The following is a 13,096-nucleotide window of genomic DNA, read 5'->3' on the forward strand; positions in this document are numbered from 1 at the left end:
GAGATTTGATTTCAGTACTTATTGCTGAAGGAGATTTTTAAACCTTCTTTTTATTCCTTGATGTATTGTCCAAATATTTTTTATAGTGAACATATGCTATGGTTCAGAATCAGAAAATTAACAAACTATTTTTGTTTTGGAGAGCCATGGCATCTTTAAAACCATGCACAAATTCACACACATACACAGCCTGATACACCTGTGCATAGATAAAGACTAAAGGGATATTGGTAATTCAAGTATTAATTGTGGTTAGTGTTGCATGATGGGATATGTCTCTCTGTCCTGGAATGTTTTATTAAAGTACTTACAAGAAGCAATCGTTTGTGTATATAAGATAACTATGTATGGTGTATGGAAAAATCTCACCCTCGTTGTACTATTCTGAACACACCGTTTAGGTACATGATGAGCTTTCTTTTTATTTCTGGGGGAAAAATGATGTAGAATTCTCTATAATCTCACCATATCTGTTTAAATCTCCCATTACCTAGACTATTGGGCCTGTGAGTGGGGGATAGAAGATGAGGAGGGAAAAAGGTGAAGGACCCATTTGTATGAATGTGTAAGTGATTACGTATTGGTTTCTTAACAGTATTGAGTATTGGGTATTTTTTTTCCATTCTTGAGATACTTTACTTAGAAGAATATGTTCCAGCTTCGTCCATGTAAACATAAAAGACGTAAAGTCTCCATCCATCTTTTTATGGATGAATAGTATTCCAGGGTGCACATATACCACAATTTGTTAATCCAATATGTAATAACTTACACATTTATACGACTGATAAAACACAAATATAGTCCAGCAAGAAGGAGGGAAGGGGAGGTGGGAGAGTGAGTGGGGGGAGGTGGGAGAGTGAGTGGAGGGAGGAGGGAGGCATTTGGTGGGCCCTCGCCCAGTGTGCACAATGCAAGGATACATTTCACAACAACCAAGAGTAGATGATAAATGTTTTATCACAAAAAAATAAGTAAGTGAGGTGATGGTTAAGTTAATCGGTTTCATTTAAGCATTCCACATTGTACATCAAATCATCACATTGTACCCCATAAATCTATATATTTATGATTTAATACAAAATTGAATTAATAAAAAAAGGGAAAGGACCACACACACATCACTGCTAGATTATCTGTGTGGTAATACTTTAACTTGGAATCATCCTGTTTATGTATGTGAGTCTGTACAAGTTGGGCAGGCCTTTAGTGCTAAAGTACTCTAATCAGAAACCAACACCCCAGAGATAGTCTTGGTACTTGAGATATAGTTACGGAAATTGACACCAGAGAGTGTGTTCATTAGACTGGGGTGTGCTGGAGAATAATTTTCACTGCCAAAGTGAGTAACGTTCAAGATGGATGGCTCGTCTAAAACTGAATACGCCCTCCTGCCACTGTGTGAATCAAGCACAGGTGTAGCTCTCTAATCCCAATGACGAGGCGTTCACAGGAACTGCTGTTTCACGAGAGACCCTGTCACCTGCCCTGACACCAAGGCTCTGGTCTTAAATTTAGAACGTCTGTTGATCGAACTTCTTGTACAGCTTGTGGTTGGAGAAAATATCTAAGGGCAGAGAGCAGGACTGTTTTTATAACTGTTTGCTGATGAACAGTGAAGCATTTGGTAGAATTTGTCCAGGACACTGCAGCCTCTGGTCGAGTACTGAGGCTGTGGGAGAGGGAAACACAGCCTTTGCCTAACCTCAATCCCACTGCGTGAGGCCCCCCCCCCCCCCCCCGGTTATTTATTGAAAGAATCTGACATTGGAGGCCATGCCGGTTTAGGTCAGTTGGAGCAGTGATGACAATCACCATGCCAGGCTTTTCACTGTTCATTATCTCACCATCCTTTCATGATAATCTCGTGAGTTACGTGTACATATGTCTTGTAATATACTACCATATAAAGTTATTGTTCCTATTTACAGATGAGAATATTAAGGGAAAAAGTTTAACAACTGCACCAAAGCCATGATACTAGTAAGATATTGCCATAGGGTCCAATTGCAAATCCTGTCTGTAGATAAAGAGTACAAGGTTTTTAGACTGTCTGTGTTGAGCTGAAATACTCTGTACTAGATGTGTATTTTGCCTCTCTGTCCCTCGGCTTCCTTATCTGTAAAATGGACCTATTTCACAGGATTTATGAGGATTTAAATACGAAATTTTAAAAAATATTAGAAAATGCCTGACACACAGTGAATACTATATATATATACACACACACACACAGTTATGATTTAATAAAAAATTGAATTAAAAATATATGTATACATATTTTTGCTGTAATGATTACTTTCCTTTTATTATGCTAGGTATGCCTTGGGCGCACTCTGTAAGTGCAATCAATGCAGAGTTTAACCTAGAAAATTTTCATATTTATGTCATTACATTTAGATAAGAGAATAAAGTTGGTTTTAAAAAGTGTATCTTGACACTAAATATTATTGTAATAGATTCAAAATGGATTGTGATATAAATTATTTAGAATGGTGTTAGTTTCTTGGCAGATTTATCTTGTGACTTTGTGTGCCCTGCATTTTGTATTCATTTGGGTAGTCTAAATAAATTATTTTCCTACAATTAGAAATGGATGCATTGAACGATCCATAAGGATGTTTTATAATTAGTTTTCAAACATTTTTAGAGATTTAGATAGAAAATTGTCAGACACCATAACTCTTCATAAACAAAGGGGCCGTACAGAGCTTCCTCAAATGAATGTATCATAAATTACTCAACACATTATTGTTGGGTGGTCAGATTCCTTTCAATTTGTCCTTATCATAAATAATAATGATGCAGATATCTGCGTATATTCCACATTTAGCACAACTGATTGGTAGAAATAGAGCCAGCAGCAGGATATGAGTGTTTTAAAGATTTTGAATATATAGAGTGTCCGATTATCTGCTTAGAACTTGTAGTCATTTTCCTTTCCTCGTTGGCACATGGGCACCAACACCATCTTAAACATTAGATCTATATGTACCTGGCTGTACATGTTGTTAAAGAGAACCAGAGCTGGGCACGGGTTGAAGTGGTAAAGACGTATTTTATTCAAAAACTACTGCACTAGGGGAAAAGAGACTTCAGAAATGGGCTCACTCCTGAATATAAGAAAGACACCTGGGGACTTAGAGCTGAGGAGCAGAGATGTGGATGAAAAATTACGGCAGGGTGAGGGGTCCCGTTAAACTGATGGAACAGCATTCTTGCTGAGGAGGAGCCTTGGGGATCAGATACCAAGGATGGGAGAAGTTTTTCTAAATCGACTTAACAGGATCCTTGCTAAAACTGGGTTATGCCAAGTCTGGCAACAGTGAGTGCCAAGCCTAGTAGTGAGGAGGGCTTAGAGGATCCTCACTGAAGTTTGGCCAAGGAAAACATGTTGTCAATACGCATATCTAAGGCTGGGCACAGGCAGCTCACCTCAAGCCTGTGATCGCAGCACTCTGGGCGGCCTGGGAAGCCCATGTGGGTGGATCACTTGGGCTCAGGAGTTCAAGACCAGCAAGAGCAAGATCCCAGCTCCAGTAAAAATAGAAAAACTACCTGGGTGCCTGCAGTCCCTGCTACTCAGGAGGCTGAGGCAGAAGGATCATTTGTGCCCTGGAGTTTGAGATTGCTGTGAGTTATGACATCAGAGCACTCTACCAAGGGCGACAGAGTGAGACTCTGTCTCAAAAAACAAAGCAAAACAAAATAAACAAACAACAACAAAAAATATATATATACGCATTTCAGTACTTCCTGTTTCTCTCGCTTGCCATGCTAAATTTTACTTTATCACTTCCCAACTGTAGCTGACCGTAAAACACAGTGTTCTAAGGAGGAAGCCGACACGGACCCCGCGTTCTGTCTTTGACTTGTACGGTGTAACCAGAGAGGTACTGACCATGCCACAGGAACAAGCCCTGGGATCAATTCTGCTTATAATTAAACAGAGCAGTCACTTTTACAAATGTGAATTTGAAGATAATGTTAAGATGAGAATGGAGTAGCACGTGTTTCCAAATGCTTAATCATTGTTACACTTGTCTTTCTATGATTTCTTTCAAACTTTCTTTAGCATTGATATAATTCAGAGGAAAGCATTTACTGAAGTTTCACGTCCTCTCATTACATTTCTTAGTCTGACAAGAGGGCTCTGAGGTTAAACTATAAGTAAACTCAATTTCATCAACTTCTGCCTGGGGCTTCCTTTTGTTCCTCTGTGGAGTAACGCTGTTGTGATTTGAGTTGGGCAAGAGAAAAGTTTGCCCTGTGCACTCCATGGAGTTTCTTCAGGGCATTTCTTCTCAGGAGCTCAGAGAATGACTCATACACATCAGCAGTTACACCACCAGCCTCTTAGTAATTGAACAAAGACCTTTGTACTAACTGCAAATTGTATGCAGGAAAATTGGCTTTCATGTGGAGAGGCTGAGAGAGCTAGTGTGCAGTTACCATAGCAACACGCCTTTATCTTCTGCCCTTTAGCTTCAGCCCTGCCTGTGGCTGAGGAGCCGGAGAGTATCATGTTCATTCAGAGAGGGCAGCTCTCCCTGACAGCTCATTTTGGTCCAGGACCAGCAGCCTTGCGCTTTCCATGGCACACGACAGCCTGGCATGTCCTTAGTCAATGTTTACGTCATTATGATCCTGAAAAAGGTGTGTTATATATATTGTATGGCTACATTTTTGGTGAGGAACTGAGGGCCAGAGTTAAGTGGATTGCTCATTTTCACACAGTAAGTGAAAGAAGGGAATTAAAACCCAGGTTTCTCTGTATGTGACAATAGGTCTCGTGTTGTGGTGTGTACTCCATTGTTCGCACCGTAACCACCCATCAGTGCTTTCATCAGCTCTTCCTGGGACATCTGAGACGTGGTCAAAGTTTGAGAACCAACAGTTTGTACTAGTTTGTTGCTGTTTTTGCTGTGCAGCCATCGTGTCCCTGGGACAATGTTAAGGCTAACGGTCCTCATTCACACGCAGTCACTGCATTTGGGCTGCCTTTCCCCAGCTCCTCACCCCTGCTTCCACACCATTGCTATGCAGTCTTCCCTCCATAACCTTTGAGATGTATGACATCCATTTCTATGAAATTCCACTCTTACCATCTCATCCTCAGACTTCCTCTAACAGCCTTTGAGCTCTTAGGCCTTGACTCATAATCTTCATTTCCATCTGAATTATCTAACACTCTACCCACAAACTTCTTTAACCAACTTTGCTTGTCTGATGTTAAAAAATCTTTCATATATGGCTTGGCACTCATAGCACTGTGGTTACAGCACCAGCCACATATACCCAGGCTGGCAGGTTTGAACCCAGCCCGGGCCAGCTAAACAACAATGACAACTGCTACAAAAAAATAGCCGGGTGTTGTGGCAGGTGCCTGTAGTCCTAGATACTTGGGAGGCTGAGGAAAGAGAATTGCATAAGCCCAAGAGTTTGAGGTTGCTGTGAGCTGTGACAGCATGACACTCTACTGAGGGCAACATAGTGAGACTCTGTCTCAAAAAAAAAAAAAAAAAAAGAAAAGAAATCTCTCATATAAACGTATACTGGCCTTACCAACTAGAAATGCTGCGTCTCTCAATTCCCCTCCTTTGGCCATGACATTCTCCTTCCCACCACTGAAGTTCTGCACTGTCCCCATTACTAAATCTCCTTTCCTGTTTGAGGTGACTTGCAGGTGTCTCACCATCTCATTCTCTCAGCCTGCCGTTTCTAATCCCACAGGTCTTTCTTTTCTTATCTAACCTGGGAACCAATCATTAAAACTCACAAGCATGTTCACACTAATATCTTCAGTACTCTCCCCTAGTTCAGCCAACCCTTGGTCAAAATATGCTTGTTTTAATTTCTGTTGAGTAGAACTACAGGAAATGGAAAAACTATGCTGATGGGTACCATCATGGTTTGTGGTTGCTCAGCAACGGTTTAATATATACTTTCTATTTTGAGTAGTGGTTGGTCCAAACATTTTGGAGCGCTTAGACCACCTGCCCAGTCTGGAGTCTCTGTAGCTCAGCTTTATGAAACATCTCGCCAGACCCCAGATGCCAGATTTCTTTGCCGTGATTCAGTCCTTGGTCATTTTTGACTGAAGTGTTATTTTCTGACATTTCATGTCAAACTCTTACTCTTCCTTAAAGGCCCTACTCAAATGTTCCCTTTCTTACGTCACAATGTCTGACTCCCCTAAGCATCTCGTTTCCTCTTTGCTCCCTTATTTCTTTTTCGTACATATTTTCCTTTTTCACTAAACTGTGAAGCAGAAGCCGTCTGGAGTATTCTATTTCCTCTCTACTGTCTTTCCCTCTCTCTGCCTTAGTGATTGGGTGGTTTAAACAACAGGATTTACTTCTAACTGTTTTGGAGACTGGAAGGTCTCCCATACTCTCTGGGTGACAGCCAGTTCCGCTCCTGGGGGGAGGGCCCTCTTTGTGCTTGCAGAGGGCCACTGGGTGACAGCCAGTTCAGCTCCAGGGGGAGGGCCCTCTTTGTGCTTGGGGAGAGCCACTGGGTGACAGCCAGCTCAGCTCCAGGGGGAGGGCCCTCTTTGTGCTCAGGGAGGGCCACCTTCTTGCTGTGCTGTGACACAGCAGCGAGGTAGAGCGAGCTTTTATCTCTTCCTCTCCTAAAAAATTAATCCCATGTGACGGCTCCACCTTCATGACATCAACTGAGCCTAATTATCTTTTAAAGGTGCCATCTCCTAACATGACCTTGTAGGGTTCCAACATGTGAAATCTGGAGAGACATAAATGTTCAGTCCATAACACCATCTAATTCAGAATCCCCACTTCAAACCATGTTGAGTCAACAGAAGACTCCCTGAACATTGAGTAAAATGTGCTGTATGCTGGAGCCACTTGAAGGAGCTCAGTCATTAAATCTACGTCATCTAGTACCACAGCCACTATTACACGGGGCTACTGAGCACTTGAAATGTGGTCAGTCCAACTTGAGATGTGCCCTAAAAGCAAAACATACACTGGATTTTAAAGACTTGGTATGAAATAAAGAATGTAAAAGATCTTAGCAGTTTTTAAACCGATTATGTGCTGATGATAATATTTTGGATATATTAGATTAAACACTGTATATTGTGAAAATTAGTTTTACCTATTTATTTTTACCTTTTTAATGTATCTAAAATAAAATTTTAAATAACACTGTAGCTTAAATTCTGTTTCTATTAGACAGTATTGTTTTAAATAAATAATCCATGATATTCAGTGTGGATATAATGACTGACACAGAAGTATAGACTCACAGAGGTTAGAAATGTTTTCAGCTAGGAACTTTTTGTATAACCTATATATATAAGAATATTATGCTTTTTATAATTCTCCAAACTGTCTAGTAAATTCAAGTTTCTTGGCAATATGAGATTACAATTAGGAAGACATAAGTATAATGACACTGCCTCATTATCAGAATATTGTATAGAATTCTGTCCTAACACATCCTTATATAGTAACACTTAAAATACAGCTATCTTCATTATCCAAATATTCATATGCAAGTCACCACAGTTATAATGTGGCATAGGGCAGATAAAGTAGTCATAACACCCACACTTAGAGGCTGGGCGTGATGGCTCATGCCTGTAATCCCAGCATTTGGGAAGCGGAAGTAGGTGGATTGCCTGAGCTCATAGGTTTGAGTTCACAGGTTCAAGACAGCCAGGGCCAGAGCGAGACCTAGTCTCTAAAAATAGTTGTGGCAGGTGCCTGTAGTCCCAGCTACTTGGGAGGCTGGGGCAAGAGAATCACTTAAGCCCAGGAGTTTGAGGTTGCTGTGAGTTATGATGTCACAGCACTCTACCAAGGGTGACAAAGTGAGACTTTGTCTCAAAAAGAGCACCCATACTTATACAATTACTCCCTATATAATTATAACCAATCCTTGCAGGAAGAGTCAACATGTTTGTAAGCACTACACAGTTGTCAACATCCAACAGTACAAGGCAAATCAATTGTAAAGTGACATTGAAGTTTTTGCAAAAAATTCAGCTTTTTAAGAATTTAAAAAGCTGCTGGCTAGAATTAAACCAGATAACATCTGAAGGAGAACAAACAAAATTATGACTCCATAAGTCCTAAAAGAGAATAATTTAGGCTCAGGGCCCATAGCACAGTGGTTACGGTGCCGGCCACATGCACCGAGGTTGGTGGGTTCGAACCCAGCCTGGGCCATAAACAACAATGACAACTGCAACAACAAAAAAATAGCTGGGCATTGTGGTGGGTAGCTGTGGTTTCAGCTACTTGGGAGGCTGAGGCAAGAGAATCACTTGAGCCCAAGAGTTTGAGGTTGCTTAAAAAAAAAAAAAAAGATCATAATTTAAATGTCAAAGGATTATAAAAGTACTTCGGAAAATTGAGGAAGACCGCTGAGATATATATATATTTTTTTTTGAGACAGAGCCTCAAGCTGTTGCCCTGGGTAGAGTGCCATGGCATCACAGCTCACAGTAACCTCCACCTCCTGGGCTTAAGCGATTCTCCTGCCTCCACCTCCCAAGTAGCTGGGACTACAGGCGCCCGCCACAACGCCTGGCTATTTTTTGGTTGCAGCCATTGTTTTTGTTTGGCGGGCCCGGGCTGGATTCGAACCTGCCAGCTCATGTGTATGTGGCTGGCGCCTTAGCCGCTTGAGCCACAGGCGCCGAGCCAACTGCTGAGATATATTTTTTAATGACCTTCCTTACTTTGAAAGTCAAATGTTAAGGGAAATATACTGTTTTGTGTTACTATATGACATCACTAAAAAATTATGCTGACTCCATCAACACTTATTCTTTTTTCCCCTAAAAATTAGTTTATAGTCGCAAGTCTCAGATAAGCATTTGTTAAACTTTAGGGGAAAAAATGCACCTAATTTCCAAAGTTTTACGTTCATTTTTCAAAAGAAAATGTATTTAAATAACTTCTCCCACTTTTATTTTGAATTCTGGTTCTCATTTAAAGTATTTTTGCTTTAAACAATCCTCTTCTGATACAAATTATGCTGAGATAATTATGATGGATACATTTTAAAATTATAAATACCAAAAGGACAAATACACTGTAGAAATGAATAAAGTAAATTAATCGGTTAATGCTTGTGCTTATGGAGGGCTTCCATGATTCTGAACAGTGCCATTAGATTTAATCACTCATGAGTGAAACTTGTTAGGTTTCCAAATTTGTTAGGTCTCTCAACTCATCAGGCATTTGAGTGTTTATGTTACTGGGAGGAGTATAAAATGTTATATAAATGGTTAAAGAGATAATGTAGACTATATAGTTTGATAGCATTGAATTAATGTTTACATTGTTCAGCTAGCTACACATTTTTACCTTAGTTAATTTCTTACTTCTGAGAAGGAAATTATTTTGAATTTGTTCAACCAACAGGAAATGGTGGTTTCAACAGCAATTTTGTTGTTTCCTCTCAACTCCTTTTTCCCCTTTTTCTTTGCTTCTTGTTTTTACTAAAGCATCTTTTTAAAATATGTTGGGTTGCCTGTGGCTCCAACAACTGTTTTTGTTATAGCACTTATAATATTTGATTTGTTAAATCATGCATATGCATAACTGAAACAAAAAAAAATTAAGAAAAAAATGTTTTTTTAAAAGCTTTAATTTAGGCTGGTGCCTGTGGCTCAAAGCAGTAGGATGCTAGTCCCCATATACTGGAGGTGGTGGGTTCAAACCCGGCCCTGGCCAAAAACTGCAAAACAAAAAAAAGCTTTAATTTATTACACTCATTCATAACTATGAATAAAATACCATTCTTTGTCTCTGACCTCTGACCCAGAAGTATCTCTGGAAGTGTGGCTAATTTGATAGCTAGCAAGGAGGATATAATCTCAGATCCTTTGCAATCCTGGACATGAGTCCATTCAGACTTTTTCTTTATTCTCATTTTGGTTTTAGAAGATAACTCCTTCAAAAATTTGTCAATTTCACCTACATTGTTGACTCTATTGGCAAAAAGTTATTCATTATAGTCACTTCTTATTCTTTTTCTTTCTCTAGAAACTATTTTTATTCCTGATATTGGTGATTTTTGTATTCTCTCTTTATTGATCAGTTTTGCTAGAGGTTACCACTTTTGTTAATCCAATGTAGGTAGGCTCAGTCGAAATTCCGTGGTACAGTACTACCAATTGCAGGGGAAGTTAAAAACTTACACCAAAGTCAGTGGTAGGAACACTGAATAAGAGAGAATGAAAACATTAAGAAACAGCCAGAAACCATGTAGAAAATTTACCAATGGCCACCGTCTGAGGCCATTTGAGATCTAATTGTAAAGTTGCAAAGCCAGATGAAATCACACACGAACAGGTGAGCTGCTGCTGATATTCCTCTTGTGAGAAGAGCATGAGTCACCAAAGAGACTACAACTCATAACCTCATAATAGGTGTGAAGACGAAGAGATCCCCACTTTGATTTAAAACAAAAAGAACAGAACAAAATATATACTATTTATTATTTCAAATAGATGTCATCTGCTTCTGTTATGTTCCTAAGATATGTCAATATTAAATCACTAATGAACACAATTGACTTTCATAGTTTTGCATAAGCAGTTAAACCAGGAGACACAGTCTTGAAACACAAGCTGTTTCATTTTGAGTTTTACCGTTTTGATGTTGTTCTTGCTGTACAAAAACTCATCTATAGTGATTTAACCACAATGGGATCTTACTCTCCTAAAATTATAAGAAGTTCAAAGGGGGAAAGGAGGAACCCAGGGTCAGTGCAGCAACAATGTCATGTCATCAGTATTTCAAGCTCTTTCTATGTTCCTGCTTCCATCCCTGACTTCCACCCTCCCAGGGTGAAAAAGAGGGAAGGGGTGGTGCCTGTGTCAGAGTTAGGATATACTCCTTTGTATAGGAGGCAGAGAAGAAAAGTTAATCCCAGACAAAGCACCTGTTACAGATTGAGTTGTACTCCTTGAAAGGTATGTTGAAGTCTTCAGCCATTTGGTATGCCAGAATATTTGGAGATAGGGTCCTTGCTGATATAACCAAGTTAGAATGAGCGCTAATCCTAAACAACTAATGTCTTTATGATAAGGGTAGAGGGAGAAGAATGCCCTGTGAAGACATGAAGACACACAGAAGGAAAATGGAGTTATGCTGCCATAAACCAAGTCATCCTGGGGACTCGAAGTAATTCCAGAAGCTGGAAGTGTCAAGGAAGCAGTCTATCATGGTGGCCTTGGAGGGAGCATGACCCAACCAATACACTTATTTTGAACTTCTACCTTCCAGAAATGTGAGAGAATAAGTTTCTGGGTTTAGCCATCTAGTTTGTGGTAATTTGCAGCCCTGGGAAATCAATCTGAGCTGGGCGCGATGGTGTTAATTCCTGAGAACCTGAACTGGACAGGACAGCAGTAGAATAGCACCTGCTCAGAGGAAGGTCTGCTTGGAGGTCATCATGGAAGGGTAAGGGAATTAGCATTACCAAGCCTCTATAAAGCAATCAGAGCTGAAACAGAGAAGAAATAATTGCATCCACCCATCGAGGTGTTAGCATAGGACAAAGTGTTTCAATCACTACACGTGCATATTTACAAAATATTATTTTTTCTTGCTCCTAAGTTAAAATAAATACTTCAGTAAATTGTCATCCTAAAGCTGCAATTATAATCTACTTTTTAAAGGGTAATTGTTTACTAAATGTTATATGCTTAAAATTAATTTTTACAGTTTTGATAAATAGAATATAAATAAATTTAGCAGTAATTAAAGAGAGTAACACACAAAAGCTACTTTGACATTAAATAGCCTACTACTTGATAGCATTAAACATTTAAGTACTAATAATTATACACGAGTTATATATTTATTAGGCTTGAATCAAATAGATAATAATATATATGGGTATGTTGCCTGTTTGTAATACGGCAATGTGTATCATGAGAAAGGGAGGAGGGGGAAGGATAAGGAGAGAAGAAGCCTTCAAGGAAGAAATAGAAAAAAATAGGGAAAGGAAAGAAGAAATTGAGAGGCAAAGAAAAAATAGTGTCTCATGGGGAAAGCAATTAAGAAACAAGTGTCAGTACATAAATAAATAGAATAAATAATGGATCTGATTTCCTGAATTGGAAAACTGCACTTGAGAAATGGTTTTATTTGCTTTAAAATATAAAAAATTGAATGCAATCCCAATTATAATACTTCTAATTAAAAATACTAATTAGAAGACTCTGATTTGTGATTTGTATATAAGAAGCTCAGAAGTTACCATTCTGTCCGAATGAGTAAAAGTCCAAACAAATTGAAAAATAAGCAACTCCTTTTGGATCTGTAAGAGAGGGAAAGACAAAGAGAGGGCAAACTCTTCCCCCAACAAGAAGAGAGATGGCAGGCATGTAAAGGAAGTCATGACTTACAGAGCTGACTCACTAACAGGAACTGCTGCGGGAACCAGTGCCTGAAGGGTGATCCAGTGAATCGCTGTAGGCTCAGTGTGGACAACCTTCACAGTTAAAAAATTCAGCAGAAACTTAGCCAAGAAGTTCCCACACCTTTGTTAGCTTTACCACCAGGAACTCAACCAGGCCCTCACAGTAATCTCAGAGAAAAAAATCCCCTCCTGCTTCAGGCAGGGGGAGAAGGAAGGCGGCCATTCTGAAATACTCCAGAGCATTCTGTCCTTCTTAACACGCCCTGCCCTCAGCAGAAACTGTTCAACCAGAGGCTAATCTCCACTGGTTTTATCAGAGCTGACTGACGTGGGCCAAGGGAAACGCCCAGCTCCAGCCCGGCAGAGCCTTCCACATTGGAGGCAATGCTCAACTTCAACCCACTTCAGCTTTCCTGTTCCAATAAGGGGAGAGGGGAAACTGAGAAGCACTTCTAAAGTTTACAGTCCAGAGACATACACTCACTAAAAGAGTGAGACCCAGTCCTGGGTCTACAGGATGCTCTGACCCCCTTCACACCATAGCATCACATTACTAAAGGCCTACTTAAGGCATTTTCTTTTATGCAGTACATCATATTTGGCTATCAATAAAAAATTACAAACACATGCTAAAAGGAAAAACATTTTAAGAAAGAGAACCAGACATGCCAGGGATATGGGAATT

The 13,096-nt window shown here is 39.7% G+C and overlaps 1 protein-coding gene across 3 annotated transcripts in view; it reads right to left on the bottom strand.

The window, feature by feature from the left end:
* Positions 1 to 12,673, bottom strand: part of GLIPR1 (GLI pathogenesis related 1) — a 36,798-nt gene extending 24,125 nt beyond the window's left edge. For 2 of the 3 annotated variants that reach the window (XM_053584451.1, XM_053584449.1), the window contains exon 1: positions 12,398 to 12,673. The gene's annotated coding sequence lies outside the window, so the exon portion shown is untranslated. Of the gene's footprint in view, positions 1 to 12,249; positions 12,310 to 12,397 lie in introns of all 3 variants that reach the window. The other variant, XM_053584450.1, reaches the window with a different exon arrangement.
* Between the last annotated feature and the right edge of the window lie 423 nt (positions 12,674 to 13,096).

The sequence above is a fragment of the Nycticebus coucang genome, chromosome 3 (genome assembly GCF_027406575.1).
Source record: "Nycticebus coucang isolate mNycCou1 chromosome 3, mNycCou1.pri, whole genome shotgun sequence".
Lineage (NCBI taxonomy): Eukaryota > Metazoa > Chordata > Mammalia > Primates > Lorisidae > Nycticebus > Nycticebus coucang.